Here is a 14,934-nt window from a genome sequence, read left to right as displayed (position 1 = left end):
ATTAATATCAACAGTGGGCGAACTTGACATTCGGTAAATACGAATGACTCTTTCCCTAATAAAAGGAAACATTTCATATCCCAAAACGAAACGTATTTAAAAAGCAATCAGGGAATATTTTTATATAATGACATGCCAGAAGAACGCGTGACTGCTCTAGAAGAAAACATATTCAAAACGTTCCTCTGCATAAAGATTCCCTTGCTTATCGTTTGTGTGTGACGTGAGAAGCGTTGGTAAGCTTCTAATATGAGCACGTCCGTTACTTTGGCGGGTATTTATGAGGCCAGCTGATTCTGATGTACTCTCTTCGACTTCGTGGTTTTAGTTGTCGATTTATGCTTCTGGTGGTACTGGTTATCACACATTTCATTTATGCTCTTTCAGGTCATTTCAATATAACATGCATTGTAGGGCTTTTGTAATCATCTTGTAACATAAGAAATGTACTTAAAACTCTGTAATCACCGATTCAACTGAACGTTGTGTAACATTGTGTGTACATGTAGTTGTCAGTCAGACACTCTTCATGTTACGGTGTAACCATTTGTCGTTTTATCTGCGCGAACATGTTACCTATTTGACGATGTCGTGTGTTGCCATCCGGGGTAACAGATTGTCCGTGCTTGATAGCCGGATCTCTTGTCATGGGTGAGAGGCTGTCCACGGTGTGAGAGACTGATTGTCCGGCGTTAGACCAAGTCCGGTCAGCTAAACACGCACACAAGTTTTTCTCTCGTTTCAAGAGAAGGGGCATAGTTTTGGCAGGATATTTGCACCTTGCGGAATCTTTAAGCGTCTTGTTAGTTTCAACAAGTTAATAAACTTCTACAACCGGTTTAACTGCGGATCCCAAATAAAGCCCACTTAACCGTGATAAGCTGAAATATTGTTCAAAGCGGCAATAAACCCAAATCCTATTCACTCCGACTCCGCAATTGTGAACTTAAACATTGCCATTTTCTTTATTATGTATTTAGGTCAAAACTAACTAAAATAATATATGTTCAATAAGTGCAAAGGATCAGGATTAGCGATACTCCTGGATTGGGGTTGTGGGTTGTTGGTGAAGGATTGGGATTGGTGTCAGGACTTTTCTCCTAGAAATTGATTGCAAACCATTGTTTTGCTTCAGACAGTTGACAAAAATGATTGTCAGTATAGAAAGTATAAACAATATAAACAGCTGTAACAATATCCAGTCTCCATACAAAATCCGAGTATCATGATACCCCACCAACCCCCCTTCCTTAATTTCAAGTGGCCGGTTCCTACTCGGCTACTCTTACCGTTATTTCCACTCCCCAAAAACACACATATCCTCACCTCACATACACAATGGTAGGCTGAAGGTTTTAAGTTTCCATGACAGTGAGTGAGTGAGTGAGTAAGGTTAAACGCAGCTTTTAGGACTATTCCAGCAATATCACGGCGGGGGACACCAGAAATGGGCTTCACACATTGCACCCATGTCGAAGTTTCCATGACAATCATATATGATGTGGGTCATGCTTGGAGATGCCACCCGAGGCATCTTTCTAACCATCTTTGCGAACACCTGGTGTCATCACTGATTTTCAGTGATCCATTCACGCACGTTTCACGGCTGTGTAGCCGTTTACACCAAAAGGAATCGAGAGTTGTTATTCTCTGGCATTGACGTTTTATATTTATGACCACTTTCCCGGGTACTGCTTCCCTGAACCACCACAAAGATTCCTGTACGGAGACCCGCGTCAACAACCATCATAAGTTCATAGCATCACTGATGTACCGCAACGTGTCTCCTGGGAACGCCGATGATGCTGCCTCGCCGTTTGATCCAGCGTGTAATTACTCAGGCTTCACTGGTTCAAACGGCCGTTAATAGTAAGCTTTTATCTGTCAGTGACCACAAATCCAACCTCTGACATTCTGAATTCTAAACTGCAGAGACCGCAACGAGATAATCTGTTTTTGACTTGCGAATTATTACCGTACGTGTGAGAAACAATGGCATTGCGGACAGCTGCATCCGCCATCAACTCTTATTTCAATTTATAAATGTGTTTTAACATGTGCTTGACATTGGTTGCCGAGGATGTGTGCGAACGGTTTTCGTTTTCAACAGAATTGGTGGACATAGTATTTTGCTTGGTCCGAGATGTGGAGGACGTTTGGGGATGCTATGGTCTTAACGGTGTTTCTGACATGACCTTAAGGATGTGACCTTGGACAAATTAAGAATCTTGTGACCTGATGAATTTTAGACAAAATGGGAAGTTGTGTGTCCGGCCATTGTTGTCAATCAGCAGCCGATGGAGTTAAGAGGACGAATCAATTATTCGTAGTACAAGTATATTGCTAATTCTGCGTTATGGTGTCACTGTCACAAAGTGAAGTGTTGCTCACCTTGATTCGATATGCACAGATAGACTGTAAGTAATTTGCATCAATCAATTCATCATTAAAAATAAAACAAATGTTGTTTTTTTGTTTACATTTACATGGCTCTCGTAATGTAAATATGTGACCGTGTAACGCAATTGAAAAATATATATGTAAATGCATATACATGTGTGACAAATGACATGTCATTACTAGATATGAATGGGTCACTGAAATTCAGTGATGACGCCAGGTGTTCGCTCTACCGGCAGCACCCGCACTCAAACAATTTGCCTAAAATAGTAATTGCTTGTTTGTTGCCTAACACCGCATCCAACAAACATCCTGCCATATTCATATATATTTGTGAGATTTACATACTTGTGTGTAAGCAAATCCTTCATTACCCAAATTGAACAAATCTGTTTACACAAATGTTTACGCAGCATTCAGCAATATTCCAGCTATATGATGGCGGTTTGTAAATAATGGAATCTGGACCAGACAATCCAGTGATTGACATCATGAACATCGATCCACGCAATTGGGATACGATGACATGCATCAACCAAGTCAGCGAGTCTGACCACCCGATCCTGATAGTCGCCATTTACAGCAAGCATGTGTAGCTGAAGACCTATCTGAAGACCTATCTGTTAATGCTAATACAAAGTTCGGTGTATACATATGTGAAGGGGCGATCGGGTAGCCTAGTTGTTAAAGCGTTCGCTCGTCACGCCGAAGACCCGGGTTCGATTCCCGACATGGGTACAATGTGTGAAGCCAATTTCTGTTGTCCCCCGCCGTGATATTGCTGGAATATTGCTAAAAGCGGCGTAAAACCATACTCACTCACTCACATATGTTTATACATGTGAGTTTGCATACTTACATGAAACCGACGGTAAACTACATGTTATGCGTGCTTTAACAACACATACAACACTAATATACCAGAAACAAGCGCAGAAGAGTTGCACGTGCTCAGCTTGTCTGGTTCGAATCTCAGAATTTTCCTTGGTCTTTCTGCACCGTATCTGTGGACGTTTGCTGTGAACATAAAGCTGACATAAAGTTTGTGGAAGGTGCCGCCTGTGTTTCAGGTCCTATGGTGATTTGGCGACACACGGGAGATGTTCCTGAAGGAGTGAGTGAGTATAGTTTTACGCCGCTTTTAGCAATATTCCAGCAATATCACGGCGGGGCACACCAAAAATGGGCTTCACACATTGTACTCAAGTCGGGAATCGAACCAGGGCCTTCGGCGTGACGAGCGAACGCTTTGACCACTAGGCTACCCGATCACCCCGTTCAGAAAGGAGCCAGTCGATATCAGCGTGACTATTCACAACCTCAATTTCTTGCATACACTCATGAACCAGTCCACACACACGGAAATAGAAGCAAAATCAACATGTGCAAGAATTAGGAAAACGGGTCTAAAATCCTCCTTAGAAAACATGGAGGAATCATCTACCACGTATGAGTCATCTCCCTTATAATCCGATCAGGATCAGAATATCTATCCACGCAGAGCTGTGCGACTGTACATAAACAGTCGTTCCAAACCTAAGTGTTTATCATAGGTTCATCGTACGAAAGTGAAGGGTCTATCTCACGACATTGTACCAACCACGGGCAGCATCACAGGCTGATGTTCTGTTAAAGGTTAATTTGACGTGTTTCAGTCACTGTCCACGTGATTGTCCTCATCATTACCTTAATAACTGTGTATTCATTATCTACTGGGAAACATTCTCTATCAGTACGATAACATGCATGTAGGAAGGATAACATGTACCTCACAGGGCCGAAGCTTGTCCTCTATGAGCCCCGAACAAGCATTCACAATGACAGGGGTTTCACACAGCACTCTCTGACACAGCACACCGAGATGAACTTCTACTCGATTTCCCATGCTTGATGCATGTCCTTTCGGCGAGGAAGTTGTTTTGTACTGTCAAACTGTTTCTCCCAGGAATATATTAATGAATTCTTTGTTTAATTTCAGTTTTGAAACATGAAGTTTGATGAGATATTGAAAGAGGTGGGTGAGTTTGGCCCCTATCAACGTCGAGTGTATTTCCTGGTGTGTCTGGCATGTATAACTTCCGCCTTTCAAACCATGCTTCCGGTGTTTATTCTGGATATGCCCGACTACAGGTGAGTGTGCAACTTCTAAATGTCCTAAATTCTATTAACTACTGAGTTATGTCAATACAATAATAGAAATGATTAGGATAACATGCTGGTATCGTTTTTCTATTTGAATTGTTTGCAGGCTTTATATATCGATGTGTACAACAGTATAGAGAGTGAATATGGTTTTACGTCGCTTTTAGCAATATTCCAGCAATAACACAACTGGGGACACCAGAAATGGGCTTCACACATTGTACCCATGTCGGGAATCGTACCCGTGTCTTCGGCGCGACGAGCAAAAGCTTCAACCACTAGGCTACCCGACCGCCCCGTACATCTGTAGAAGATTACATGGACATTTTACCATTCTACGATTCCGACATATAAGCATGTGTTTATGAGTAGCTACCCGCCCACTTTCGCTATGTTGACCGATATATGACGATGTGTGAAATATCGTACTTAATAGAAAATCGTGTGTGTACACACGACACAAGCATGTTGCAGTACGATCACTTCACGAGTTTACTACGATGTCACTACGAAATCATACAAATGTTGCACGTTATAGACATCTTGGTACGTCTTGAGTACGAGTTAGTTACGAGCTTACTACGACATTAACTCGACGAGTTTATCATGCTGTCAACATGACTAAACCGGAACTGGAACAGGACTGAATTTTGGTGCGTTTTAATGGTATTCGGAGCTTAAACAACACAGTACTTATCCAGCAACATGGCATACCAGCAGCTGACTGTTGATTCCAAGTACAGACGTATGTGGTGGTTGCGGCCACCATCAGGGTTGTCCGCAGACGTGAGCGAAAGGAAGGGGAGCGCAAGGTTTGGATGAGGACTTGGCTTCTACGTCGGCTGCAATACGGCTTCTGCTTCACCTACTGTAGGAGTTGGCATGAGAGGACAGGACAGGGTTCCAGAACATCCTGCTGGTGGACCTGGAGGTGGTCCTGGAGCTTCTGGATCGGGTCGGTTAAAGGACAGAGAGGCAGGTGACCTGCGTGAGGAACCACTAGGTCTCTCCGCTACCTGGCGACTGGCCACACCTCCAGCACTCTCGAGTACGGGATCAGGGGGAGCAACAACACAATCTCCCGTATTGTGTCAGCCTGTACCCCTTACACCCATTGTAGAAGCGGGGATTGTCTCTAAACCATCCCGACAGCTCTTCCTCCTGTTCAAGAGTGAAGGGGGAGGGTTTAGCATTCGGCTTCCTCTGTGCCTGGGACCTTCCTAGACGGGGTCAGTTGTTTATTATTCGATCAAAGTTGACACAAATTTTCCATTTGCTGGGAAAAACTTGAATCTGCTCTCTCCTGTGAACATGACTCTGTGCCTGTTTCTGTTCTACCAGCGTTGCAGGGTCAGCGTTACGTTAGTGGTCTGCAATCTGTGACACAGCCTTCTGGACACTGTCCAGCGACTGACAGGATGACTGTCTCAGTTGATGACATCACAGTTATATTATCATTCCTCAGATGGAGGATACACATGTACAGTTTCCTGGGTGATGGTGAGAGGATGTCTGCCACTCCCCTCCCTCTTCTGGCTGAATCAGGCAATGTGCTTGTTGACTATACATTCGACTACAGCCAAAACCTCTTGCAATGTGGTCATACGTTGTGCCTTGATGTATCATGCCAACAGCTTGTTCTTTCTGTTGTGGGGTTAATCTTAGCATGCTACTGTCCAACGGTTTGGGTGTGAATGAACCATAGATCGTTCCTTTTATACCCATAGCCTTGTAGGTGTTTCTAAGATTCTAAGATCACCTATATCTGTGATGTTTAAGTGAACTTTTAAAATTCCCTCCATTTGTTGAAAGGAAATAAGACGTAAAATATCTCATTTCAAATATGAACAAAGGGAAATCACAGCCTGTAAAATTGAAGAAAAAAACATAATCCTGCCTACCCACCCCCTACACACACACACAGACACACACAGACACACACACACACACACACACTTTTGTAACTGATTTACATCTCTCTTTATGGTGTTGTGTCTTAAGTGTCTGTTGTGGTACTTTAATTTCGCTTCGTGTCACCATGCCCTGATAAAGTTGATTGTTGATTGTTACTCATACTATCAATCACTGGTTGGCTTGTTCCAGATGTGAATATTTACATATCACATGGTCTAGCTGGAATATTGTTAATTGTGTTGTTAAAAAACCCATTCATTACTCACATACAATTGTATTTTGAGATACTTTAGCGACTGTAAACATAAAATACAGACTGAAATGAATGTCATGTAAACATTTTCAGATGCAAGCTTCTCTCTATGCCAAACGACACCTACAAGATACAAAACCCATATCACGCCTCTCTGGTGAACCGGTCTGTTCCCATAGAAACCGATGACCAATCAGAGAGTTACGCCTCATGCCGCTTGTATGACGTCACGAACAGTTCTACATCGTCGCACGGAGGCAACCAATCACAGACAACGTGTCATGGATGGGTGTACGATCAGTCGACTTTCACATCCACCGTAATAACTCAGGTACTCCAATGTTACATCGATCTACGCTAACGTGGCGACAAGTATCATGCCGGGATTTAATTGACTGGCCATTGGGATCTGTATTAGGAAAGTATGTCCATCAGTCAACTTGTTGAATTACATTAGGTTGTCTAGTTTTTGCTTGATGAATACTTTCTTAATAGCTAATATCGCCTTGTTCGTATATCATCCGTGGTTTGTGAACACCATCCCGTGCTCGATGGGTTCACAAAAATGGAAAATGTTCACGACCTCCTTATTTTGACTTATTTCAAATTAAATTGACACGCCATCATACAGCTGAAATACTGTTCAAAGTGGCGTTAGACCACTCACTAACTGAATGACAGGTTAAGGAAACGGGCGAGTGCCGACGAAAGCAAGTCGGTATGCTACTGACATCTAGACACACAGAAATAACTTAATATAAATGGTATATCGCGCGAAGCCACCATTGACTTGTACTTTCACTTATGGCGATGCTCTGGTTTCATTTCAGTTTGACATGGTGTGTGATCACGCTTCTTTCCGCTCCCACCTCAACATGGTTGGTTTCGGGGGAATGTTGGCAGGGGCTGTCGTGTTCGGCATCATCACAGACATGTGAGCATTCTAAGAACGGCTGTGGCCAATGTGTGAAAGACATGACTCTCATGTTGAACGTGTGATAGACATGACTTAAAGATTTTTAAAAAGAATAGACTGTTCAGACATATGCCCAAAATAAATAATTTTTTTGGGATTGGTGGAAAAGTGAACAGTTTGTTTTGTGGAAAATATGTGTCAATAGTGAAAATCAATAGATTGTTTGATGGTGATAAGTATATACATAGTTTGTTGGATAAAGGTGGAACCCTCCCCCATTCCCCCTAACAAATCGGAGGCTCCCTAAGGTTCTAATGTTACACGTGTGACAGACATGACCTAGACTCTTATGCTACACGTGTACATTCTGCTTTTCCCTATAACAAAAGAGAAGCTTGCTAGCAAGTTTATAAACTTCTTCACGGATAGGATACAAAACACCCAAAACAACGACTTGACATGCGTTGATTCCATCACTGCTGACGAAGTTGGGAAACCTTTAGCAAAGAGTCCCAGAAAATCTTGCAGTCTCGACCCTTGAACAACCTGATTGATATTTCAAGACATTTATGCTTATTTATCTGTTATGAAACGGAAACTTATTATGCATGACAGGGGGCATGTCACTTGGGGCTCAATCAGCCATCATCAATCCTAAATGACAATGACAGACGCCGTCACAGAGGACGGACATCTCAAACTATGACCCTAAATTATTTAATAGTTATTGTGTGACGTCAGTGCACCAACTGTGCTAAACGAATAAAGTGTTACTTAAATGATTTAACTTTTAACTTTATATTTCTTTATGCTTATTAATTATGTAAAGTTTGTATGTACATTTTATAAACGTATACACGTAACAGTAGCTGTATGACACTATCGTGGTTCACATCACATCTCACTGAACGTCACCAGTCAGTGATTATTGATGGAGTGAGATCAGACAGAAGTGAACTAACATTTGGAGTGTCACAGGGATCTGTTTTGGTCCAATACTTTCACTATATACACCCTACCAGTTGGAAGAATAGCAAGATCTCATGATCACAGATTTCCTCTGTATGCTGATGATACAGAACTCTATCTAGGATTCCAATCAAGGTCACAATCATCGATTAGTGAGACATTTCAGATAATCACAGCTTGCATTGTTCACATTAAAACTGCCTCAGACATATCTTCAATTTGGTCAAAAAAGACACAATTTATTGATGACAGCTTCTTTAATACAGTAAAGGCGACGTTTCGGTATATATCCCTATACCTTTCTCAAGCAAGACGTCGCCTTTAAAGTATTAAAGAAGTTGTTATCCGTAACTTGTGTCTACTTTGTCACTACCCGTCAACCTCTAAGCAATGCCTATCAAACAATTGAATTTTGTCATCATTTAAAAAAAACCCCAAAACTCAACTTCCAAATATACGGGTTTGGAACAATTTTGTTCATCCAAGGTGTCACGCAAGAAATCTCAAAATGAGAAACCACATGAATAACATTTGTAAAAGTGCATACCAACAGATAAGGAATATCAGACAATCAGTAGGTATGTGGACAAAGACTCTGTCCAATGCTTAGTCTATGCATTTGTCACTTCAAGGTTAGGCTATTGCAAAGTCATCAGGACAAGTGTTAAGCTCATCACACGATGTCGAACGCGCGACCACATAAAACTGGTCCTTAAAGAACTGCATTGAGACAGTGAATTATGTTCAAGCTGATGCTCTTTGTCTACATGCCACTGCATGGTCTGACTCCAGTGTACCTACAAGACCCTGCGGGGTGTTACCAACGTGAACGGGCGTTACGACCTCGATGCCAACAACAGAATATCAGCACCTTCCATCTAAACACCATCTTCTTCAAACGGGTATATGACTGTGCACTCTTGAGGAGGGAGCTTCTGGATGAGATTGGCTATATAAATCCACAATTTATTGTTACTTTATTTTACATGGCAGTATCACTGAGTATCCCCAGTCCCTGTGAACTATATAAAGTGCATTAAACCGACAAATATTTCTCCCCAGTGTTGGACGCAAGCGGACACTCCTTGCCAGCGGTGTCATCCAGATGGTGTTCGGCATCAGTCTGGCGTTCTCTCCAAACTTCATCCTGTTCGCAGTGTTCCGATTCTTCACGGGTGTAGCGGCCATGTCCACATTCATGATAGCCTTTGTTATAGGTGAGTTTGACAGGGCATGATTTCTATTATGCAGACCCGTTAATTGAGATGATTGTCTTTCTAGTCCCCGTTAATCCTATATTTTAGTATTTAGTTGTCCAGTCACTATTTAAATGATGGCATACATGTCCGACCATATGTTGAACCTATGAAAGTAAATACTTCTCTACATGTGCATTGGAATTGATTCAGAGATTTCTTCATGAAGAAATCAGTCAATGGACTTTAGTTTTCTTCATTGATCTTGTGATGAACTCAAGTATTACTCGTTTTCAGTAATGAATTTTACCGAGTAAAATCGGAAGCCAAATGATTTATTTCGGCAAAATCCTCATAACGTTTTCTCACGTTGTCTTGTGTTACAGGGCACACCTTACAAATCAGTTTAAGTAAAGCAACAATGGTTGCAGAGAGTTCTTGGATGGGTGACAGTGTACGTCAGCTTGGTTCCTGAGAGTTTCTCGGACAACTGTCCAGGCACTTCTTTTTTCAACAGCCTGAAGCATAATAATCTTTTTAAGAACTTTCAGAAACAAGTTTCGGGAAGATAAAATCCCAGGACCTCAAAGTAGCGTCATTCGACTCTTGCTCAATATTTGTTTCATCAGGGTTACAACATTTAAGGTCCAAGGAAAGCTTTCAAAATTTAATGGTAGACATGTGGAAGATATTTACACATTTAACGCATCCGTGACAAAATGAGTGAGTTCCAGTTGACTTTGTATGTGTGGGTGCCGACGGTGGGACAGGATACGCTCACCTCTTCACCTTTAACACCTGATATCATCACTAATTTATGGTGATTCCTAAACTTAGGGTAAAGTCCGAATCATACAAAGGACACTGCTTTTAGCAGAAATGTCGTATGATTATGAATTTTTTTTTTTCCTTTATGTATCTAGAAATTGATTCCGGTTGGTTTAATATATTTCAGGACTTGAACTCGTCGGTCCTTCTAAACGAACTATTGCGGGAGTGGCCATTGAGTTCTTCTGGTGCTTTGGTCTGTTTGCGCTGACACTAGTGGCCTACTTCATCAGGAACTGGAAGTATCTTCAGCTCGTCATGACCACGCCTTCGCTGCTTTTCATAGCATATTGGTGGTAAGAAAACGCGTCTCTAAGCGAGAGCCAGTTACTTTTCTGGGAGTAGGAGGTGTTTGCGTGCGTATGTGTGTGTTTGTTTGTGTGTGGTGTGTGTGTCTGTGTGTTTGTGTGTGCGTGCGTGCGTGCGTGCGAGTGTGTGTGCGTGAGTGTGTGTTGAGGGGGGAGGAGGTCATTGATTGTTGTTTGGCAATGTATTCTTTCAATCAGTGCTTCAGAATATTTCGGGCGGTCGGGTAGCCTATTGGTTAAAGCGTTCGCTCGTCACGCCGAAGACCCCGGTTCGAGGCCGTATAAATGATTTACGTTTTGCTGCTTTTCTGATTGACAGGCTAATCCCGGAATCTCCAAGATGGCTGCTGTCACGTGGTCGAGTGGATGAAGCGGAAATAATTCTAAACAAGTTAGCTCGCGTCAATGGTCGTTCCCTGCCGAAGGACACCATGAAGCGCGTGATGCTCGAGGAAGGCCCCGAGATGAAAATATGGCATATGTTCACCACGCCCGTCCTCATCGTCAGGGGAATAATCATATTTTATCAATGGTAAGCTATTACGTTTGGCTTTCAGTTGGTGCATACACGTTAACAACTCCAGAAAATATTTGTCCTGCATAACCTTACAATACGATCCACTGAAGGCTCGGATGTTTTTTACATCCATCCATCCATCCATCCATCCATCCATCCATCCATCCATCCATCCATGCATTATACATACATACATACATACATACATACATACATACATACATACATACATACATACATACACACATACACACATACACACATACATACATATGGTTTCGTTCAAATATGAAAACCTGAAACGCCGAATTTCGATTTCAGTAAAGTGGCAAACGTCTCTTATGCAATGATATAACTGAAATGTTGTTCAATCAGTGTTAAACCAAACCCAACTCACTCACGAATTCAATGTGTTTTTGAATTAGGTTTGCCATCAACATCATTTACTATGGCCTCAGTCTGAACGTCAGCAACCTCAGCGGAGACGTCTTCCTGAACTTTACCATCTCCTCCGCCGTGGAGACAGCAGCCTATGTCATGTGCATTTTTCTCATGGAGAAGACGGGGAGGAAGAAACTATACTGTGCAAGCATGCTTCTTGGTGGAGTGGCATGCATTGCCACGCTGTTTCCAGTAATCTATGGTCAGAAGTGTGAGTATGTCTAAAATCATCGACAAAGTCTGTCCTGTCCCTTGTCCAAAGTGGCGCACGTCACTTCAAACACTTTAAACCCAGATTGATGAGATTCGAAATATATACCAAGAGTCCAATTCCGTTGACATTGGCGTTCTTTACTTCATCATAAGTAGTGTGTAAGAATGGTAAAGATTAGGTTCCAAGACCGGACGGGACTATTATCTTTGAAAGTAATTCTCAAAGTAACGGGGATTATCTTGCGCCTGAAGAAGACATGTGTTGGTTTGGGACATTTTATATTTTGTTCAGTTGTTAGGATTTCACTTCATCTGATCACATGGTGTCCAAACATCACACAGGGAAAAAACACCGACATTCGCTGTGAGGAATTGCGTCTCTTAGGCGCACCGGAAACCTATTACCGCGGGTTCGAATCCTAGATTCGCCCTGACCATGTGTCTAGGTTTGTCAGCATCATATCCGTGCTCATGGGTTCCATCAAAGTGGTAAATATCTAGGACCTGCATCACTTCGGTCGTCACTCTCACCTGAAGCTGACACGCTGTGATACTCACTCAATCAAAGCATCCTCCATGTTTCAGCCCACCAGTGGATCACGGTGACGTTGGCTATGGTGGGCAAGTTCGGGGCCTCGGCGGCTTTTGCGGTGGTGTATGTCTTCTCCGCGGAGATCTTCCCGACGGTGGTGCGTCAGTCTGGCATAGGGATGTGTTCCATATTTGAAGGCATTGGCGGTATGGTGGCTCCATATGTATCGGATCTGGTAAGGCCAACACATAGTCATTGTTTCTTGATCGGAATCGATCCAATCAAAACCTATGTCCTATTGAACAGTCGATGCTAGCTTGCTGTGTTATGTTTAAGTAGTCTGGTTACGACAATCCTGGTTCACAGTTTGGTAGAATCATAAATTGCAAGATGAGTTCCCAATGGACTTATAAAAGCGATTAGATTGTTGTCATTGAAACCAAGACAAAACCTTTTCCCCATATTCCAGGGCGTTATCGTTGGAGGAAAGTTAGCTGAAGCACTGCCACTCATTGTGTTCGGATCTATCACTGTTTCCGCGGGCCTGTTGTCGTTACTACTTCCGGAAACAAAAGACAAGAAGCTACCAGAAACCATTGAAGATGCTATAGAATTCGGAAGGTATGGTAAATTCTTATTTTTTAAACAACGTCCTGTGAAATAGTTTTCTTCCTAAGAGACAGAATGGGTCCTTAGCTGTCTTTTGCTCTTCATAAGATGCGACTAAAATGGACCGGGAAATGGCGTCTGTGACTTGTCACTGATTACACGCCTTCGAACACCAATATCGTTCCCGTTGCGAGTTCGTTTAGTAACTGATTCGATTATTCACAGTGACTGGTCTTCGTCACAGGTGAAATATTGCTGGCTGTTAAGAACTAGGGGAGATATAACACAACTTAATCGTCAGCTCCAATAAAAGCGTGTTTTGCCAACCAAGCTAACTACCTATAATTATATTGGTACATGGTCATCTTTCCATTTCCAGCTGCAAGCCTTGCCGTGTACATACCTATTACCTTTACATATTCTTACGTTGATGTTCTGTAAATATGTTGAACCATTTACAATGTTTCATTAAAAATTATAATAAACAAGAATAATGTCTCTCTGCAACTTTCAGGAAAGAAAAGTCAGACACCTATGCCTACGATCCAATAGTATCTAAAACTACACGGGAAATCGTGGTCGATTCCAGTCTATAGTATTTACTACCTCTACGTCTACTGCGACGTCATCGCTGACGCCAGCTACACTTACAGATATGCCAAGGATGGGACGAGTGCATATCAGGAACAACACAGTATTTTCATGTCTCCGATGTATAATTTTCAATCATTTATCACAGATCTTCCTTCATACAACATCCATGTATATTTAGTCATACTAGCAACTGATTATGCAGAGATAGATGTCTAAATAACAATATGTGTACATAGGCCACCGATATAGATATATATCAATACAGTACATTTGTATTAACTCATATACCATAATATTTTATATGACATTAAATGTAATTATAAAACCTGTGTTGTCGTTTTGTAAATAGAGAATACCACATTCATTCTCGTTAGATACCATTTTACGAAACGAGTGGACTTGCTACGGCATCTGCCCGAGCGAAGGCTCCAGATCCTGTTTTATCCTTTCTTCAACTTATGATTATTTAAGCGCATTGTTGTTTGTACGCAGGACACCTATAAGAAACTTTTAAGTCACATTAGCGCCACGCTTTGAATGTCGGACCAACAGTCGGTCGGAACGAAGGGCAAGGTCACCACCGGAATAAGAAAAGACAACCGTGATCTACTCCTAGTGTTTTACTCTAGAGATAGAGAATGTTATTGTTCACACTTGGGATGTTTTGGGCCACATAATCAGAAGTCAGGCACACTTCTACGGAGTTTTCGAATGATTGTATCGGAAATGTTCACTTTTTATGATCTGGTCGTGCAGTCGTGTATGTTCATTCATGAACAAACCCCTTCGGAAAATACACAAAATACGTTTCGAATGGCGACACTGATGGCACAGTCGGAGTATCAAACGTAAGTCTGAATATCTGTCCAGATAGTTTAAACTAACTTAATTTCACCACGCCTAACTTTTACGTTTAATCAACCTGGAAGTCGCGAAAGTGGTCGGGTGCGTCACGTTCATTGGGACCCTCGATCCATCGGCAGACATTGCAAATGGATATTGGCTCGATTATATAATGTCTACATTAGCTCTATGCATAACTAATTTAGAATGCAAAGCGAATTAAATGCGTTTGGTTTAATAAAGTGTGTAAATGTCTCTC

The 14,934-nt window shown here is 42.0% G+C and overlaps 1 pseudogene; it reads left to right on the top strand.

Moving 5' to 3' along the window:
• The window catches only part of LOC139452013 (organic cation transporter protein-like), a 49,269-nt pseudogene that overhangs the window by 6,961 nt on the left and 27,374 nt on the right, over window positions 1–14,934 (top strand).

The sequence above is a fragment of the Haliotis cracherodii genome, unplaced genomic scaffold (genome assembly GCF_022045235.1).
Source record: "Haliotis cracherodii isolate W230 unplaced genomic scaffold, xgHalCrac1.p SCAF_9, whole genome shotgun sequence".
Taxonomy (NCBI): Eukaryota; Metazoa; Mollusca; class Gastropoda; order Lepetellida; family Haliotidae; genus Haliotis; species Haliotis cracherodii.
This window is presented reverse-complemented; position numbering and strand designations above follow the sequence as displayed.